Source organism: Ailuropoda melanoleuca, chromosome 5, assembly GCF_002007445.2.
Source record: "Ailuropoda melanoleuca isolate Jingjing chromosome 5, ASM200744v2, whole genome shotgun sequence".
Classification (NCBI taxonomy): Eukaryota; Metazoa; Chordata; class Mammalia; order Carnivora; family Ursidae; genus Ailuropoda; species Ailuropoda melanoleuca.
The window spans coordinates 115,564,880-115,580,702 of record NC_048222.1 but is presented as its reverse complement, the minus strand read 5'-3'; positions in this window follow the sequence as shown (position 1 = coordinate 115,580,702).

The following is a 15,823-nucleotide window of genomic DNA, read 5'->3' as shown; positions in this document are numbered from 1 at the left end:
GGGGGTATGTGTGTGGGGTGGGGGGTGGAGAGGTGATAGTTGAAATGGTGAGGATAGTAAATGTGAGAAATGCTAAAGCAGCCACTGAAATGACAGCCATACAAAACGTCAATGTGGTACATTTGCTCTGTCTTCCATGGAAACTCTGAACTGATTAATCGGCCAGGTTAACGAGCAAACTGCAAGCTAGCAGTCTGTTCCGCCCAACCCTACAGTGATCAAATGCACAATGTCTTGGGAAAGAACGAAGAAAGCAAGCCAGGCTGGAGCTAACCAAAAACATATATCATGGCCTGGGAAGGTGTCAGTGAATCTGGAACCAACACTTTTTGAAAAATGTTGAAGGAAAAAAGTATCAAGACCTGACAGGTGTTCATGAGCAGGTTGAAAAGGAGGGGAGGGTGAGAAGAAAAGCTTCAGAGCATGTTTAAAAATTTGAATTAATGCAGGTAGTTATGCTATGCTTAGGTATTATATACTCAAATGCACCATGATTGACAATAACTTAAATTTGCAAAGCTCTAAATTGGAAATAAGTTTTTAATTTGGCGAAGAGGCCTTTTCCTTCCACTAACATCAAGGCAGAATGCAGCCATTTCAGTGATGTACCCGGCCACAACATCCAGGGCATTTGTCATAACTAATTATTTGAGCACATTTTGGTGGCTTGGATTTCTTGATTAAGAATAGTAAGAAATTTGACCAATGATAGCTTCGAAGTTTTGATATCAACATGCCAAAGAAATAAGCGTTCAAACTGTATCTGTTAGTGTCACACATCATTTTCTAACAAACTGAGTCAACGCTAGTTTGCATTTTAAGAAAGGAAGAAAAGGAGAGAAAGAAGGAAGGCAGGCAGGAGGAAGGGAGGAAGGGAAGAAGGGAAAGAGGAAAGGAGAGAGGAAGGAAAGGAGGGAAAGAGGAAGAAAAAATGAAGAAGCTCATTCTTTAAAAATATACACAGGATTGCATGTTTTGTGGTCATTTTAATTGAGAATGCCATATGAGGAAAGTGTCCAATCATAATAACTCATTTTTCTCCAACATATTTTAAATATAAGAGAGAAAGAAACTGTAATCAACCATTTTTATAATTTTGACAGAATCAAAATACTCTTGCTGGTTTCAAAGATGAAGTACAGGGAATCTGTGGCATGCGGGGTCTTCCCAAGAGAACATTTCCAGTGGACACTTAGGAAAATGGTAAATGAGGAAAAAATTTACTGCTGGCATCCTTTGGTCATCACTCTCTGTCCTTTTAAGCTAAATATTTTTGTTATGTTTTTTGTCTGCTGAAATCCCCCAACTAAATTCACTTTTCACTAAAGTGCCCCATAACAAAATAACAGTGAAAACTCCCATTCTTTTATATATAACAACAACAACCACCAAAAAAAGCGATCTGACTGAAGACATTCATACTAAGGACAGATGGGGCTGATACAAGTCAAACATCAAAGGCACATTTTCTAAGTAAAATCAGTTGATGGTATGGTATGTGTAGGAAGGTCTTTTGTCTATTTGTCTTGTTTTGTTTTTATTTCTGCTTTTGTTTTGCTTGTTTGTTTGACCTGGAAACTTTCAAAGCAGCTCTTGCTTACTCTGCCAGAGTAGTCTTATTTCATGTATTTTAAGAGTAATTACACAATAACTCAATAGATTTTCTTTTTTTTAAAATTCAATAGATTTTCTAATAGGTCGTTAACTCCTGCCAAAACCCAACAATGTATCACTCTGTCTGTAGCATACTGGCCTTGTCTTCTCTCCGCCGTCAATGTATCACTCTGTCTGTAGCATACTGGCCTTGTCTTCTCTCCGCCGTGCTCCTCCCTCTCTTAATCACCCCAGGTACTGCTGAAGACAGGTCGGGAATTTTCAGCCTCACTCACTCCGGAGTTAGGGTGAGAAAGCCTTGTCCAGTTTCCCCCAGAGGCCAAGAGAGTAGCTGTGGCTCATTCACATGCCCACCCCCATACTGAAGCCCCAAACCCATAACATGCTAGCCCAGCCCACGTGGGTCATTTTCTGCCTGTTTCTCCACATCTTCTCTCCCACTGTAAGTAGAGACCTACCTTGACTACATCTCTCTTGGGAGCCCTTGTCTTTGCATCACACTCAGAAGCCAGGGTTCTGTAAGCATCCCACCTACCACCTTGAGCAAACCAAACATGCTCAGCCAAAGTCTCTTTATCTGTCTCACGTGGCTAACATATTCTCATAAGATTATGCAGAATACTTGACCAAACAAACACCAATTACTCTGCACAGCACCTAACATATAGTAAATGAAATAGCTTCGACTTCCCTTCTAAATAAGAGAGGTCTGTGTTAAGAAAATGTTAAGGAGAAGTTTGTACTGGGCCAACAGTTTATTCAGTAAGTGTCAATTAAAAATTCTAGTTGTAAAATCCCTAAGTGACATATAATTGTTTTTTCTGTGTGTCTCCAAAACCTGTTTTAAAAAAAAAATAATAAAAGCAAAACAAAACACAAAGCTCCATTCCCAGATTTGTGAATATTTAAAATGATAAGAGAAGATTCTGGGAAGAGATGGCAGTGGGGGCATAGTTTTGGAATCTCCCTGAATCCCCCATAAACAACAAGCAAACACTCCAAACTGACAGACAATATCTACAACAAAATTAAGTTGACAGAGTTTCCTTACAAATCCCAAAATATGAGTCAGTGGTCACAAGTCCACCAAAAGTGGAAAGAACCACATAGCCTCAGAAACTGTTAAGGAGAAAATAGAGGTAAGTCACAGGGGATTTCTGAAGGCCTTGAGAACTGGAGAGACCAAGTATTGCCAAGAAAGACTCATTGGAAAGCTTCGTAGGACCAGCTCTAGGCAGCCACCAAAACTTCAAGTGGGCTCTGCAGGCTCCAATCCATGGATGAGAGCAAAGGAGCCATAGTAAGGTGTGACAGTGCTGAGCTCTCCACAGCCCACGGACTCCTTCCCGATGAAACTGCACTAAGGAGACACTCAGCAGCAGAGCACCACGTGAAGAGGAAAGGTGCTACAGAGGTGGCGGCTTGGTAGGAAGAGCATGGCTATTCTACGTAGAGAGTTCAGGGAAAACTTATGCTGTAAGGCAACCGTGGAACAGAGACTGGAGGGAAACACGGGAGTGTGTTAGTTTCCTATGACTGCTGTAGCAAATTACTACCTACTCATTGGCCTATGACAACACAAATGTATTCTCTCACATTTCTGGAGGTCAGAAGTGAATTCAAAAGCCTCACTGGACTAAACTCCAGCTGTCAGCAGGGCTGGCTCTTTCTGCAGGCTAGAAGGGACAATCCATTTCCCTTGCCTTATTCAGCTTCTAGAGGCCACCTGCTTCCCCTGGCTCGTGGCTACTCTCTGTCTCACTCTAACTGTTGCTTTGGTCATCACATCTACTACTCCTCTCTGATCTCCTGCCTCCCCCTCCTCTAAGGACCCTTGTGATTGTACTTACATACTCCCAGATAATCTTCCCATCTTAAAATCCTTAGCCACATCTTCAGAGTTCTTTTTGCAGCATAAGGTAACACATTTACAAGGTTCAGACTAGGATGTGGACATCTCTGGGGCGGGGGGGGGGGATATTATGCAGCCAACCACAGGGAGCACACGAAGACTAACCTTTCTATATGAAAGGCAAAGTAAGATATGCCTTCCACTTCTTAAAGCTATGATTGGTTATTATGTTCATGTTTTCACTAGGACATAAACTAAACCAGTTCCTCAGGGCTCTCAAAAAACATTTAGTGTTTTGAAAACAGTCACTGAACTTTGGACTTTAACACTAAAACCTGAGCAGAAGGCATTTGAAAGATGAAAAGAGGTTTAGATTAAAGGCAAATATCTATTCATTTCAATCCATTTTAAAATCTGCTGTTTTCCTGGAAAGGCTTAATTAGGATGCCAAATTGTGTGTCAAAATGAAAAAAAAAAAAAAGAAATACACTTAACATCAAAAAGAGGCATGTCTGTTTCACCTCTATTAGCTAACGACTGTCAAGACATAAGAGCATACATTTATGAATCAACGTTTTACATATCTTCCCATTGCTGAGCATTCATATATTAAGTAATATCTCATATGATTTACAGAAAAATGTTTGCTAGCCTTCGTTGCTTGCTACAAAATATAGTAGGTGGAAATGTGAAGATATTTTCATGTACTCATGGTCATTAATATGAAAGACAATGTATTTTATTAAAAACTAATAACTAGGCCTCATAGTAGAAAGAAGATAGAATTTAAAGAAAAAAATTTAAATACATGCACACATAAATCCATACACGCACATAAGTTTTCAAAAATCTCACCTAATGTCCTAGGAAGAGAGACATATTCAAGTCCTGACTCTAGAATCAGATCTTTTCCATGTGACTCATTAGCCCCGTGATCTTAGTTGCTTGAACTGTAAACTCACTTTCCCATCTGTAAAATGGGGATAATATATGTACCACCTCTTACATTAGTGAGGATTAAACGAGATTATGTAACATGAAATCCAGGCAGGATTTAACCAGAGGGTGAATCTTTCAACAAATATATGCAACTTCTTTTATCTTTTACTCTTCAGTTTCAAATTTTAAGATTTTAAGATTTATTTTATTTATCTATTTGAGAGAGAGAGAGTGAGCGTGAGGGGCGGGTGGGGGCAGAGGGAGAGGGAGAGAAGATCTCAAGCAGACTCTGCCCGGGCATGGAGTCCTATGCGGTGCTTGAGATTTGGTGCTGGAGACTCGGCGTTCTATCTCATGACCCTGAGATCATGACCTGAGCTGAAATCCTGAGTCAGATGTTTAATGGGCTGAGCCACCCAGGCGCCCCACAAATTTTAAGATTTTAAATAAATCATCTTGCCTATCACCTTCACAGATCGCTGAGAATTTGAAACACAGAAGCCAGAGTGATTGTGGTTAAGTTAAAATGTTAAGTCCTATCAGGTCTCTGCTCTGGTTTCTAACACATGCTAAGGGAAAGCAGAAGTCCTTCCAATGGCCAAGAGTCCTTAAAATGGCCTAGAAGTTTCTGCAGTCTGTCTGAGGGCATTTACTCCTCATCCCCCTCAGTCCCTTCCCCTGATGCCTTTTCTGCTGATGCTGCGAATGCCACTTCCTTCATGCTTCAGGGAATTTACCCCATGCTCTTCTGCCTGGAACACTTAACTATAGAGATTACTGGCTCCTTCCCTCTTTCAAGTCTTAAACAAGAGGCCTTCCCTCTTTGCCCAGTGAGCATTCCCAAACACTTCCTTGTTTTTTCTCCAAAGAACTTACTTCGTTTCTACCGTGTGTTTAAAATTACCTATTTATCTTATCTCTTACCTGTTCTCTTCACCTATATATAAACTCTAAGAAATCAGGAAATTTTGTCTCTTTTATTCATCCCTCCATCCCTTTGCCTAGAATAACGTCAAAGATATTCAGGTGCCCTGTTTAAACTGACGTTTTCACTTTTGTTCTGTTGAGAGCCAGACCAGGGCCCAGTCATTCATTACAAACTTCTACTATCATATGAACAGCGTGCTCCCCTGTACTACACTCCAGGGGTGTATTTTGGAAGCCCCAATTTGTGGGGCTTCCAAAATGTTTACATGTACCTAGATCATATACTTTACTTCTCAATTCTCACAAAGCAGGACCAAATATAATTGGAATATCTTCTACAATGAAAAAAAAACTACAAACTTCTGATTGCAATTTGATAAATATTTCTTCTCTCTCAGAACCGTCATCTCCTGCTGTTATAATGTTTTATTCTGCTCAATAATCCCATGCGATGCTCCCATGACTTTATGGGGGATACACTAAGATCCCTGTTTTACAGATGAGGAAGGAGAGTCTCAGTGTAAGGAGCGTGGCGGATGGTTAAAAAGTCCCATTAGGTGTGATTTGGTATTAGAGATGTCTTTCTCCAAAGTCTATTCTTGGTACTCTGCTATATGGCCTCTCTAACTGTAGAAAACTGGACATTATTTTCAAAGAATCTTGAAGTTTAAAGCTGCATTATTTCTTAAATCCTTCGACACAAATTAGTATCTGAAATACATGTGAAAGTATTGCTATTCTGTACAATTTTCCATAAACAAACGTTTTGTTTTTCTCTCGTATAATATGTACAAACTCCAAATAGAGCTGTGCAGCAAAACATTCTCTGTATTGCTAGAGAAGGCGGTCATCACTTCTGCTGTTAAAGGGATGGCATAAAAATCATCAGTATATCCACTTAAAACTTACGTTGGATCCAAGGAGAAACTGATTTGTAAAGCTGATTAAGTTATTGAGTCAACAACTGGAAGAAAGGCACTCTCAAAAGAATATAGACAACGCTGAAAACCAAAGGGTAGAAAAAACCCCACCTGAGTCAACATAGGTTCTCTCTTTAATTTCTGAAAGAAATTAAAATAAAAATGGAGATAACATCCTAGGTGTGAAAGAAGCCTTCAGGATGAGTATATCAGATCTCATACAACGCTCTCAGACTTGAGAGTTGAGTCGCCATCAGTGGATTCTAGAGGGGTTCATTAGTCGGACGAGTCAACGTGTATACTGTATCTTGTTACAGAAAAAATGCTCAATCAGAAAGAACATTACTTGAAGCCCAGACAAGAAGGTTACTAGTTTATAGGAGCACAGCGTATATTTTATATCTGCATTTTTATTGAAATCATTATTTTAGCCTCCCAAACATTTTTCAAAATTTATTCCCACTTCTTCCCTTTTTGGCTTTCCGAAAAGTATCAGAGCTCAATTTCTCCACTTTAATAATATGCTCTTCAGGGTAGTATATTATCTTTAATAGTTATGTCTAAAAAAGTTGCAACGTAATCGTAGCAGAAATAGACCATCATGGTGAGTTGAATGTGTTGCATAAATTAACTTCCAACAATTTCCAAGGATATTTTGTAGCCAGGGATTCACACCATTCCCCTATTAAAAAAGAAATCTAAAATATATCCCTGGGGTGCCTGGGTGGCTCAGTCAGTTGAGCATCTGCCTTCAGCTCAGGTCATGGTCTCAGGGTCCTGGGATAGAGCCCCGTATGTCAGGCTCCCTTGCTCAGCAGGGAATCTGCTTCTCCCTCTCCCTCTGCCCCCAAGTCATGCTTGCTCTCACTCTCTAGTGCTCTCTCTCTCAAATAAATAAAATATTTTAAAAAGGTACATTCCTCTGAAGTAAAATAAAATAAAATATATCCCTAATATTTGCCCAATTGCAGTTTTCTCGAGGATAGTAATCATGTGCCTAATTGCCAAATCACTTTATCATGTACTTCACATTGCATTTATTGATTAATAACTGTTTTAGTTGACTAAATTATAATATACAAATATCTGAAAACCAGAAAAAGCTGATGATTTTAAGGTAACAATTACACCTCAATCAAAAACTACAAAATCTAATATGAAAGACAAATCTATTTCTTTCTTATCCAGGGTAATTATTCAGAAGGAATTGACCTTTGCCCTTTTCTTCATTTGCTATTGATATAGGCACCCATTCATGTACGTTACAGTAGATCAGTAAACCTATCTTACTTAACCCTAATGGCTCAATGCCACAGACCAGGGAGATGTGGAAGCAAGTCTCAGCTTCAGCTAAAGTCATTAACTTCCAGTCCCCTACAATCAGCACCTGTTCCATCATGTTGGAGAACCTTGGCCCAAATTATTTTTGCAGAGTTCTGTTATGAAGATTGAGATTTTCTGATAGGCCTTGCCACAGTGAGAAAAGATAATCAAAACTACTATGGACGAGGAGTGGAAATCACTAAGGAATCAACTAAATTCCCCCAAAAGGTTAACAGATTTTATTATAAATTACATTTATTTTAAACAGAACCAACTAGCCAAAAGTAAAAATGTATTCTTTAGAAAACCCATCCTCAAGGCATATCCGTGTACAGTGAAAACAGGTACTTCCTAAAAGACAAGGAACAAATAAAAATAGTTGACCTACAAATGTGAAGCATCACACATTGACGGGATGATTTATTTTGATCTTCAGATACTATAAGGAAGCTCAAATTCACAAATAATTCTAGCTGTAACTGTTCATTTACTCTGTTGACATTGGCAATGTCACTACCGACAATGACTGATTAGATTTGGACTAAATGTATGTCCATTTTAATTTGAAAATCATCTCACTAAAATGGTCCTAACTGCTAATTTTTTCACAATTTTGCCATGTTCACTTAAGTGCATGTCATTTTATTGTCCCTTTAATCCTCATAACAAGAGCATTAGAACTTTCCTCAGGGAGTTATCCTGAGGTCTAATGAGTTGATATATGTAAAGTGTTTAGATCTTGGCTCATAATAAGATTTCAGAACGTGGTATTTGGTCAGTGGAATTATTATCCACATTTTAAAGTTAGAGAGAACCCTTAAGCTCTAAAGCTTCCAGAATCCATGTTCTTGTCCACAATTCTGTGTTTAGTGTGAATTGTATGAAATTAGAAATCATGAGTGTAAGAAATGACACCCATCTCTTTACCATCAAATTCCCTTCCCATACAATTCTATTCCCGTGATATTTTTTCCTCACTAACTTCCATTTCATACCCTCTCTGACAGTATGTTTCCTTGCTTCAGACACCTTTGAGCCCGTGCACAAGCCGTTCCTTACTTCTGGAACAACTTCCAGGAAAGCATATGGCAATCTTATGTCTAGTTGTGTGTTTCAACATCTACCTGTTCACCTCTTTTCAATTTCTAACCTACCTGTATAATCCCTGACCTCTTAATATTCTTCATTTTTTTCCCTTTTGTATTGACAAGTATGCTTGGAAACACATCTGTTATTCTCTCTATTGGATTCTTAGGAAGTAGAAACTCTATCTGAAGTCTCAGTAGTTGTTCTCTACAAAGCCCCAATTTATTTCAGATTGTAAGCTTCTGAGGACGCCTGCATCAGGAAGCTACAATTTGGCCAACATGTCCCCTAAATGATACTCTCATCAAACAAAATGATTTTAAAAATTTGATTACAATATTCAAATTCCTAAATATACTAAATAGTGTATAATTGTGAAATTACTTTTCTTTCCATCGAAGATGTGTGAAGTTCGAAAGCAAAAGCATACCTTCTATCCGCTAATACATTTATGCTGTGCATCCGACAACTGAAGTAAAGCATGAAAATAACAAATGACCTCACTATCTAGAAAGTACTGTGCCATGAATCAAAACCCTCATTAGAATCATAAAATATTTTACTTATGTTACATCAGAGTGACTGTGAAATATTACACACATTTTCAATATGAAGTTAGGTAAAAATTTCCTGGTGCTGCATTTACATTGGATACATAATATTATGTCAGACTTACATTCTAGAAGGATTCCTGCAGTAGAGAGTGAGTGTGATCCATGAACAGCAGTCCCGCTGCCCATGCTACCCCAAGTTTTGCTGGGATACTAGGCAAATGATTTATCTTGTCTCCATCTCAATTTTCTCATCTACAAAATGGGTGGGTTGACACAATCCTGACTTGTTTCTAAATTCTATCCAAAATTCCTAAATATTCCATATAATTTTCAAAAGATTGGTAAAATAATACTCCTAAGAATGACTTACTTTAGTTATCAGATTGTGTATTTAATATCTATGATGTTCATACTTCATAATTGAAACTTTCATAATTGAAAATTAATGCTACAGTGCTACATTCTTGAGGAAATTATATTTTAAGCTATGTTACTCTAAGCAATTTTATAATTTATCCTACTCGGAATGTTTTTATAGTAAGTATTTCCTTGATCTTTATAGAAAAATAATCTCTCTATTATGAAAACTTTAGGGAAGAAACTGATAATGTATAAATGTTGCACATAACTTCCCATCGGGTATTTTTTTAATTAACTATTTCTTTAAAGTGATTACAAAAATTAAATACATTTCAGAGAAGCAGGAGTGTTTTATTCTATTATTAGAATGCAAATTTTCCTACCAAATTCTCCTCCCCTTTGCTTGTGGGGCTCTATTTTCTACTCTCAACTTAGAAATGCTGCATGAACTAGGAGACATACCAAAAAGCAAACACAAATGTATCAGAGTAAATCATACCCATTTCCAAGTATGTATATTAGCACAGTTTTTATGAAGGTTATGTTTCTTTATAATGATCTCTGCCCACATCACCTCTGCTTAGCAATGCTTTGAGAAAACATATTCAGACAGGAAAGTCATTCAACACCGAAGACCAGGATGCTAGGGAAGAAAAATGACTTTTTGCAAATAATCATTTTGAATAATTCCGGAGATTTATTCAACCAGATGCTCCTGGGGCCTGCTGTCTGACAGTTGCGCGAGAGTGCAGCCGTAGGACCCACCTTTGCAGTGGCTGTCAAAAACAGGAGCTTTTAAACACTTTTTAAATGGATTTTTTTAATGGAAGGGAAACTATCACGGAGAGTGGAAATCAAATTATTTTTTGTTCTTCCCTTTCAACCACTTTAAAACAGATTCGGAGGTTATTTTGTTAAGGACTTTGCTAGTGACATACAAATAACTCCATTTTCAAAGTAGAATGAACAAGAATGATATGACTATAAACACATCAGAGACCTTTCTGGATATCTCCTGGTTTGTCTCACTACTAAGTTTTTGCTTGATTGAAGCTTGATGATTCCTGTTTAGGATACTTAACACATTGAATGAAAGCATGATTTGAAAGGGAAAGCCAAAACAAAGATCCAAGTTACAAAGTATGAGAAGAAAGCCTCCATTTGGCTCTGCTGCTTTTCTTTTTACAGTATTAATCTTTATTGTTTACTTATAGACTTTTAGAGCTAGAAAGAAAATGACATAATTATCTAACTCTACTGTCTATTTTAAAGCAAAGGCATTTTTATTTCATTAATGAAATGCAAAAATCGTTGCTGCACTACAGTAATTCAATATTTCCTATTACGAATGTTCCTTGGTTCTGTCTCTAATATTGCTATTTAATTTACTCCAAAGAATATTCTTTTCAGCAAAGTAAACTTTAAAAGTGTGTAGCAATTGGCAACGTCATTTTTTAATATATTGCCAAGTAACACCGGCCAATTTTGAAGCCCAAGACTTGGGAACATAGATGCAGAGTTTTTTTAGAGTTACTCAGTGACCTTAGGACAGGTCACACCTCATCAAGCTAGTGATATTATATGCTGCTCAGCATCAGGCCTGCTGAATCAATCAGAAAAGACGTAAACTGAAATATGGACTGTGTCTTGCTAGAATTAAAAATCAGATGTGATGTCTGTTTTTTAGTTTGATACATGCCCTTGATCTTCAGCTGTGAGAGCAACTCTGTTAAATTTTTTATGGTTTAAAAAGTATTTACAGGTGTTAGACCTCAATAATTTTAAGCAAAAGGATTATTTCTTCACAATTCAAGTAATCTGATAATTAAAATGCTTTTTTTTATAAACTATACCTTACTGTTACAACTGGGGTATCATCCTAAGATAGCAAAATAGAGGTCTAATCTTTTATGGTCCAATGTTTAAAAATATATATACACAACTATATGTAGATATTTATTGTTTGTTTATATATATCCATCCACATTTATATATTAATTATGCTGCACACTAAAAGTTAACAATAGTGTGTATATTATACAAAGTTTGTAAGCTAAACCCAAAGTTTGACAATTTATAGCCTTATGAGCCACAAACAGGCATATACAATAATCAGAATTGAGTTTTTCTTCTTCTTTTTTCCCCCAATATTAATCCTGTGGAATTTATTCAAAACATCAAATTAAAGTTTGGGGGGCAAAAGGTAACCAGGAACTACCAACATCTGTGATCACTGCCTCCATTATAGTGAAAAATGTTTAAATAAAATTATGGGAAAATATCATTGTCAATAGTGTAATAAGCAGGCAGATAAGAATGGGGGGGGAAAGGTAAAACATAAGCTAACACTGCATTGAAGTAAATCTTTATGTTACATTTTATTCCACTGGACTTATTCAAGCCTGTTCAGGAGTATGTCTTTTTTGGTCTTAATTTTTTTCCCAGTAAAACTGTCTTCAAACACACTATTTGCTAAAATCTGCATGGTTCTCAAGTGAACTATTTTTAGAAAACCACATTCAACTTAATGGGAATAATTAGAACCATCAGGTTTCCAAGAAATTTTTTTAATCCGCTTAAATCTTTGTGAATTTTTAAAATAAGAACTCCTGCTATGCACAGATTATTGGGTCAATATTTATATTTAAGTAGAGAGAAATATAATTGTAAAACACAAACATAGTTATGTTTGGCTATAGCATTTTACATTTCCCAAAATGTTTTCACGTACTCCACCTTATTAGACTGTCACAACACCCATATAGTATAGGTAAGCTAGCAATTATCATATACCTTAAGCATCCCTGTATTCTAATTTCTCTCCTTGCTGTCACCCAACATTGTGCTTGTTCTTTTCTCTTGACAATGAAAGAAAAAGTCTGAACTTGCCTGGTAGGGAGGTCATAAAGAATTGACTTTATATGTCTATGTGTCTTAAATTATACTTGAAGTATTAGCAATCTAACCTTGATCTGTTTTATTTTTTATTTTTTTAAAGATTCGTATTTATTTATTTGACAGAGAGAGAGAGCACAAGTAGGCAGAGAGGCAGGCAGAAGGAGGAGAAGCAGGTTCACAGCTGAGCAGAGAGCCCGACACGGGGCTCTGAAGTGATCACATGTCGTGAATTTTTGGAAATTTAGCACATATAAGATATTTAGCCCCATGGGGCTGGGATCATGACTTGAGCTGAAGGCAGATGCTTAACCGACTGAGCCACCCAGCTACCCCAGGATCTCTGCTTTAAATATCTGAACCCTATAGTATGGCCAATACAGGAAGACCATTCACTGCTAATAGGGACATGATACTGATTTTGTTTAAATGGCTGAAAAAACAGAAATCCTTTATATGCATGTCATATATGCAGCACACATCTGCATATCTGTATGATATCACTATTTAAATTGCAATTTTAAAAGTGCAAAATAAGCAGCAGCAGAATTCAATATAATGAGGAACATGTTATTCCCAGAACTGAAGACATTTCTTTTTGACTTTAGTATTCTACCCATAATTTGGCAGAATAAAGAAACAACAGTTTTAATCTGAGGTTCCTTAGATGCTCACCTCATTTAAAATTACAAGCATTATCAGCTCATTCAAATGACTTGACAGTAAAATTATCAGTAGTCCAAACATGATTTCAAGATTTGTCTTTATATGGACTAAAAATGAAATTAATATAAAATGTGCAATACATAAGCAATATTGGCCAATATTATTCTAAGGGCACTCCTGATGGTTGTCACCTGAGCAGAGAGACAGTCTGAGGCATCCTGGTCCCAGTCATCCTGAGGTTTCCTGTTAATCATGTGTCTGAGGTTCCTGGCCAACAGAAGACTGGGACTCAAGTATCTGCAATATATATGTGACTTCACCCCCAAGGATCAAGTTATACCTGTAGGTTTACCTGAGAGCTGAGACGCCTCCTGTTGGAAAAAAATGAAGCTTACAACTTTGTCCTTCTAAATAACTACTAAAGCCTACGGGACTGGGAACGGGGGAGCAAAAGTACCCAATATTCACAGATGCCAATTCCCTGAGGGGGCTTACTTTATAAAGGCTGAAGAAAACAGCACAGGATGCTGGATTTCGTAAGATGACCTGAGCATGACAGGAGAACTCATCACAGCCAGCCACACAGGAAGCACTTTGAGTGGTCCAGGATGAAAGGGTTAGGAAACGGAGATGGGTTTACCATGAATGAGGCTTAAGCTTTGAGGGCCCTCACTATGCTAAGAGGGTCTAAGGAAGTGATCACATGTCGTGAATTTTTGGAAATTTAGCACTTATAAGATATTTAACCCCGACCACTATAGACTACCTCCTCTCTCCACCCCAGCCTGCTCTGGGGTTGGAGTGGCTGCAGGCATGTTTGAGATACAGTGACGCAGAAGGTGAGTCAGGAATACATCTACATGGAGTTTAATGAGAGATATTTCTGTGGTTCTCAGTCATCTGTGTGTGTGGTTAGGTTATTGCCAGCTGGGAGAGGTTTTTAGGAACACAGTTTTACAGACACACCTAGTTTCATAACACAAATATACAGGCCCAAAGGTCAAGTCACAATGTGAGCAAATGCTATGGCACCTGGAACCAGAGCATTTGGGTAGAGAAGAAGCAAGATGGGAAATGTACACAGCCAGAAGGTAGGCTGTGGAAAATTTTCTAATCATTAGAAAAGTTAAAATTATAAGCAGAGAAATTGATTCACATTGACAGCTAGTCAAAAAGAATTGACTTATGACAAGAATATTCTTGATGGATAAGTGCATACAATTATAAGAACACTATAGTGGTTTCCTTAAATTCTAAAAACTGGCATGATGATATCAAAGGTAAGTGGTGAAAATACCAATAAAAACAAATTTTAATCAACTAATCTCAGAGGAAGGGCTGAATTATCTTTCTATATTTTATAGAAAATACTATATAATATTTCTTATATAAAGAAGTGTTCAGAGTATTCAGCCCAAAAGGGTAGAAAACAAGATCTCAGTGGTGTGGGGGATTTTGTGATGTCCTTGGCATTATTCAACTTTTTAAAATGTGTTGTGGTTTTTGAATTTTATATCAATACTTTCTTTCATAGCTAAATTTGTACTCATACTTTATACCCTTTTTGTAAAGAGTTTCTACAAAATCGGACAAACTTCAGGTTCCATAAAACTTCTATCTTCCTCTAGGTGGTGTATTAATAATATATACATATTTTTTAATTTTTACCTGAATCAGGATGCTGAATAAGCCTCTTTCAACAGTTTGAGATTTCTGCTAATGTTCCAAAGCTGAGGACTACTGGGGCTAAGTATCACATATTGTAGAGACTGCCAATATGCACATCTCCGTGTGCCCACTAAAGGTTCTGTCTGCTGCTCCAAACATCACACACCCTTACGGACTTACATAAAAGCAGACTACAAAATTGAGAGAATGAATAAGACTCAAGAGTCATTTGCCTAAGGAGAGAATATAATGTCCTTTTCTCTTCCCCAGCAGATGCACCTTCCAACCCTTCTAAACCCTATCCCCAACTCACCAACCCCTCTTATCCCGAAACCCCTACCCTGGAGAGGATGACCAGTGTGGGCCGCATCAATGGGTCCTCATGCCCTCTGGCTGTTGCTGGGTGCCACTCTTAAGGACAATGGATAGGAAATTGGCAAGAGGAAGGAGAGCTATGGTGTTACCAACAGCTGACTGTACCTAGCAGGTGAAGGACACAACTCACATTGGGTGACCTTCTCTACACAGCTGTCTCCTCCTTCAGTAACCACTTTCTCCCTAGTATTACAGTCTTAGGGATAGTGACTGTAAGAATTCAAGGGTGTTGAATTTTTCTTTTTGAGTTTCTCATATCCCTCCCACATCTTTTTAAATAGTCATTTTTTTTTTTGCCAGTTGCCACCTTTATTTTTTTTAATGTTTTTTTTTAATATTATGTTAGTCACCATACAGTACATCCCTGGTTTCCAATGTAAAGTTCGATGATTCATTAGTTGCACATAACACCCAGTGCACCATGCAATACATGCCCTCCTTACTACCTATCACCGGTTTATCCCATTCCCGCACCCCCATCCCCTCTGAGGCCCTCAGTTTGTTTCTCATAGTCCATAGTCTCTCATGTTTCATTCCCCCTTCCTGATTACCCTCCCTTTCTTTATCCCTTTCTTCCCCTATGGATCTTCCTAGTCCTTATGTTCCATAGATGAGAGAAATCATATGATAATTGTCTTTCTCCA